This window comes from Bidens hawaiensis, unplaced genomic scaffold (assembly GCF_021521415.1).
Source record: "Bidens hawaiensis isolate Kalapana, Puna unplaced genomic scaffold, B.hawaiensis_p1.1 tig00008041_1, whole genome shotgun sequence".
Lineage (NCBI taxonomy): Eukaryota > Viridiplantae > Streptophyta > Magnoliopsida > Asterales > Asteraceae > Bidens > Bidens hawaiensis.
In genome coordinates this window covers 35,454-41,453 of record NW_027491565.1, presented here as the reverse complement: position 1 = coordinate 41,453, position 6,000 = coordinate 35,454, and the positions used below count along the sequence as shown (strand labels likewise).

The following is a 6,000-nucleotide window of genomic DNA, read 5'->3' as shown; positions in this document are numbered from 1 at the left end:
CTCAGACAAATATGAAACTGCTACAATCTTGAAATGAAACTTACTATTAATCACTCAAATATGAGTTATAACTACACTTTCTTGCTGATCTTTGTAACTGAAGATAAGACTTCGTTCATGTCTGGTCGATCATCTGGATCCGCTCGAGTGCAGGATAATGCCAACTGAAGAATCTGTTCTATAAGAGTGTGTTTTGTGGGGAAATCGAAAGCCAGTACAGGATCTACTATTTCAATCAGCTCACTGGTTTCATTTGAAAGTGCTTGTTCTATCAACTGTGGCAAAGTTCCCTCATCTTCGGTGAGTCCTGTTGGTCTTTTTCTTGAGATAAATTCCATCATTATTATTCCAAAGCTAAATACATCTACTTTCGTTGTCACTTTTCGCATATATGCAAACTCTAATGGAAAACAAAAAACGCATTAGGTTAACCTTTAGGTATAATTGTTATCAAAAAAGAGAGTTGGTGATGCATTACCGTAGCCAATGGTGCCTTGAAATGCTGATGCAGAAGAAACACTGATTCCATCTTGCTGATGAACGCCCAGAATCCGTGCCGTCCCAAAGTCGCTAACATGAGCATCCCATTTTTCATCCAGAAGAATGTTAGATGGCTTTAAATCACAGTGAACAATGGGGAAATCATATCCAGAATGTAAATAAACGAGTCCTCTAGAAACCGAAACCAAAATATCAACTCTTTCAGAAAGATCCCATTTTGATCGATCAATTCCCGAGTCATGAATAACCTTGTCTAGATTACCGTTTTCCATGTATTCAAGAACCAAAGCCTTTAGTTTCCCGCTCTCGCATGCATAACCAACCACTTTCACTAGATTTCTATGCCTCAGTTTTGCTAATGTGCTCATTTCTTTGTAGAAGCTCTTATCGGATTCTGTTGAAAACTTTGTGAAATTCAGATTTTTTACGGCTATCATCCTTCCATCTATTAGTCTACCCTTGTACACCGTGCTTAAACTGCTTGCACCAAGAATGTTACATTCATCGAATCCATTAGTAGCATCTTCCAGTTCTTTTCTATCAAATCTTTTAAGAGTACACCATCGGGTGAAATCTTGTCCATGGTCCCTAGACTTTATTTTTGGTTTTCTAACACGGCGATAACATAAAATCCCAAAAAATAATACAAGAAACAAAGCTAGAGATCCGAGTATTGCTATAATCAAAACGGCTTTTCTGGATAATTGATGTGAACGATAGGTGCATGATTTGGTTCCATTTGCAACACACAGAAACGGATTTCCAATTAATCCGACCCCGCTAGAATTTTTGAAAATTCCCTTTCCAGGAACACGTCCTTCAAGGTGATTGAAAGAGAGATTGAGGTGTTTTAATGCCAAATTATTGGCAAAATTTTCAGGAATTGTGCCATCGAATTTGTTTTGTGAAAGATCAAGTGAAGTAAGAAGAGTGAGATTAGCCATGCTTTCGGGAATCTCTCCTTCCAACTGATTTCTTGAGAAATTTATGTAGGAAAGAACGTCAAGAGTAGGGAATATTTCATTAGAGATGGTACCAGAAAGTAGGTTTCCTGACAAATCAAGACTCTGCAGGTTTCTGCAGTTCTGAATTGTTACAGGAATACCTCCTGACATATTATTGTTTGAGATATCAATGGCTTGCACCATCTCCATCTTCCCAAACTCACTTGGGATATTTCCTGTCAGGGAATTGTTTGAGAAATTGACGTATATCTGCATACTCTTCATACTTGATAACACTGGCCCTGGAATTGATCCAGTGAGAAAGTTGTGTGACAGATCTAACAATATCAACTGGTTCATTTTTGTCATATTGTCCCCAATCGACCCGTTAAACCTGTTTCCACTGAGATCCAACCGAGAAATCATCTCGAGCTTTGAAACAAAATTCAAAATTGGACCCTCCAGCTTGTTGTTCATCAAGTAGAGTTCAGTCAGCTCTTTAAGTTCAAAGATTTTATTAGGAATCTGACCTTCTAGATTGTTACTACCCATCAAAAGACTTTGAAGAAATGAAATTTTTGAGATTTCTATAGGAATGGTGCCTGAAAATTGGTTTTGGCCAAGATTTAACATAAACAAACTAGTTAAGTTGCCAATTTCTTGTGGGATTGGCCCGAAAAAGGAATTAACATGAAATTGCAGAGTTTTCAGATTAGAAAGTTTTCCAAATCCTGGGTTAAACATCCCTGTAAGATTGTTATGTCACATACATAAATTCACAAGATTTGAACAATTGAAGAGATCGTTCGGGACTTTTCCAAACAGGTTGTTGTCGCTGAAACTAAGCCGTGTAAGAGTTGACAACCTTCCTAAACCCTGAGGAATTTCTCCTGTCATCTTATTTTTTGCCAAATCTAAACTTTGTATTTTAGTACAATTTATGATGCTAATTGGAATAGACCCCTCAAGAAGATTATGGGCAAATGACATATTTCTTAGGTTGTATAGAGACCCAATGCTTGAAGGAATTGATCCTGTGAGAAAGTTATAGCTAATGGCCATGCGACTTAAATTGACTAATCTGGTTATTGATGCCGGGATTTCCCCAGAGAGGAAATTTTCCCATAAGTAAAGAATTCGTAACCTAGACAAATTCCCAATCTCTCTAGGAATGATACCAGAAAGTTGGTTTTGGCTCAAACCAAGACCTTGTAAATTTTTTAGTTGAACAATCGAAGTTGGAATCGAACCTTCTAAACGGTTATTTGTTACCCCAAGAATCCAAAGATTAGCCAAATCACCGATTTTGTTTGGAATTGTACCGTTAAGTATGTTGTTACTAAGTTCAAGGTTTACCAAAGAAGTACAGTTACACAAGCTATCCGGAATAATTCCAGTGAGGGAATGGGAAAACAGAATAAGTTCAGAAAGCTGTGTGCAGTATCCCAGCTGGAATGGAATGTTGCCGGTAAATGAATTAAAAGATAAATCAAGAAGCTGGAGACTGGAAAGGTTACCAAGAAAGGGAGATATTTGGCCTTTGAGGTGTGCTTGTGGAATGGAAATAGAAATGACACGTTTGGTGGTATTATGACATTGGATTCCCGTCCAGTTGCAGTGGTGGGTGGATTCAGCATTCCAATTCAGGAGTGCACCAGTCGGGTCGTCTGTGATTAAACTCTTGAAATGTTTCAAAGCATTTGTTTCATCAGCTTCCAAGATGGACTGAACACCAAGCACCGAGAAAGCTAAAAGGATAAGGATTTTGAACTCCATTGAAGTGATGATGAGCATACATGGAAGATGGTTATTTATATCGCAGAATTCAGAAGAAAAGATTTTTCTTAATGTGTCAAATCAAAGGCTTATCATATCATTTGTGGCTTTGCTTTAAGTCTCTTCTAAGTAAATGGTGGTCCATAGCCTCCACCCTGAACACACGACATCCCATTCAAAATACAACACGTTCATCTGTATTTTAGTACACTTATGACATATTTTAGTTTTTACAAAAAAATATTATTTGTAACTATAAATTTATAGAAAACACAGTACACACAAGTATATATATTCATGCATGCAGAACCACTTTTGGTCTTATAATAGTGTACAACTTTGGGCTTTTAGCCTCTCAGATGCCGATGAGTCTAAAGTAACTTGGTTTTAGATGTCGATGGCTGATGAGTTATCCATTCTTACAAGATTTTCACACGTCTAGTGACACGACAAATTACGTCCCGAAGGACCGTCACCTTAATCCCGACGGTCCACAGAGCGTGCGTGGGCTCATATATAAATAGCAAATCGAGCATGGCATTTTAACATCACAACTTGCAGAAGCTTACCTTGGTTTGTGTGCTCCGATCATTTCCAACGAGTTGACGAGGCGAGTCCCGAAGCCCTCAAAGTACGTGAAAAAGCCCCAACACCCAATGTGTCATTTTACCGAAGCCCCAACGTATTTTATGAGCAGAAGTGCTGCCTGATCATTCCTAACTAAGTGTCCCCTATAAATCATCGTTAAGGTATAGGTTATGCTTAAGTGTTTGCATTTGTATAGCTTAGACCCTAATTGGAGGGGGGGTATAGTTAAGCCTTGAAAAGTTTTGATAGACGAAATAAGCTTTTCATATAAAAAGGTTTTGATAAAAACAATTCCTCGTGATGAAGAAACATAGATTTGAAAGAATAAGCATTTCTTCATAATGAACCTGTTTTCACGGCAAAGTTGATTGCTTCACATGACAACCGACTTCTCACATCGTTCTTGATTGATTCACACAATCAGCCTCACTCTTTGATCAATCTATCACAGATTGACAGTTTTCTTCCTCACCATTATCACACCGTAACACCTATATATCGCAGGTAACTGAACTTTCAGTCGATGGGCTCGCTCCAATCGATTCTTTTCCGTGGTTGACTCACACAACCCAAACGATTTGAGCCTTCGCAGCCCTACTCGAGCAAACCAGTCAATTACGAACAACTTTTCAGAACCGGGCCCACTTGCTCTCCAAATAAATCAAACCTTAGTTAAAACTATCTCGTTCAAACCATGTAAAAAAACAAACTCTGAATCAAACCTACTCGTTCAACCCAAATAAAATACGAACTCTAAACTAAACCGTCTTGTTCAAACTAAATAAAAACCTAACAAGAATGGTTAAACCTTCTTGTACAACAAAAATAAATAAATAAATAAACCACGGCTTATAAATTTCTTCCTCTTGTCTGCACCAAAGAAAAATTCACACACTTTGTTTTGACTTTTGTAACAAACAACCAATCACAACTCACCTTGCTCGTTAACGTTGCGATAACCTTTTTCCATTCTTTTCTTATTTATTTAATCGTAAAACAAAGAAACTGAATTCGTGAAAATTTCACTTCCAACAACTTTTGACTTTGGTGACCCCTATAATTCTTTAATCACAAAAGAATTAAATCACACAAACAAAATTTCTGATAAAAAAAACTCTTTCACATCAAACTCTCTTTAGCCCGCCACCGGAACCAAACACCCTTGTCCGGTTTGAATAATCCTTTCCAACACCCCATCAAAAACCCAACTCGGTTCTAATATGCGCCGATTGATAGTTCCTCCTCAAGCTACCACTTACCGTCGACTGATCATCAATTTCTTGAACCAATTGTTGAAAAAAAAAATTGAAAAGAACCTTTTAATTATGTTCTTTAAACAATGAATACAGAATCGATATCTAAACTCGTCGGAGGTAGAAACTGGTTTTTGCTCAAAGTGAATTGCAAGTTTATTATCAAATAATAATAAATGTTGTGATGGTATAATTTGAAAATTGGAAGGCTTGGAAGGATTGTAAGGCCCGGTTTTGTTTAATTAAGTCTTTCGTATTTGTATCATTTTAGTTTACGTTTTCGTTCATTTACGTTTATATGTATTGGGCCCGAGGCCTTGTGTACTTGGTGCCTATTGGGCTTGTTATTAATGAAATGGTGTATAACATACCACACTATATAATGTGTGTGTATGGAATACACCAAACAACTCTTGCACTTTAATTATTCAAGTATTCTCTAACTCCAAAAACTCTCTCTAACCCCTCACCCCACCTTCAAGTTTCGGTCCTCTCTCTACACACATACAAGATCCGAGATCTCGGTCCAACTAGTTGTGAGGTTGATCCAAGAACAACTAGTATTTAGTTTGTTTTGTTGTTTGATCCAGTTTCGGGACCTACAATTGGTATCAGAGCTTTCGGGCTCTACTAGTTGTAGATCTTGGGTCACAACCTTGGATTTTGGTCTTGTGTGTGAAAAGACGGATTTTTCTAGAAAATAATTGATTTTCGGTTTTTGTGTTCTTCAAGTTTTCTTTGATGTTCTTGTTCATGAACATGCCAAAGAGGTGTTAAAAAGTTAGTGTTTTGGTGTTTTGATTCTAAAATATTTGTGTTAGTGTGTGGTGCATGTGATGGTGTGTTTCAAAAGTTGTGATAAACATGCTTATGGGTGTATTTGAGAAAGGTGTTGGAAAGTGAGTTGGTGACTTTCCTTATTTGGATTTGATCACATG

General features: G+C 37.4%; 1 pseudogene; it reads right to left on the bottom strand.

The window, feature by feature from the left end:
• On the bottom strand, positions 1-3,352 carry LOC143636724 (LRR receptor-like serine/threonine-protein kinase FLS2; annotated as a pseudogene).
• Between the last annotated feature and the right edge of the window lie 2,648 nt (positions 3,353-6,000).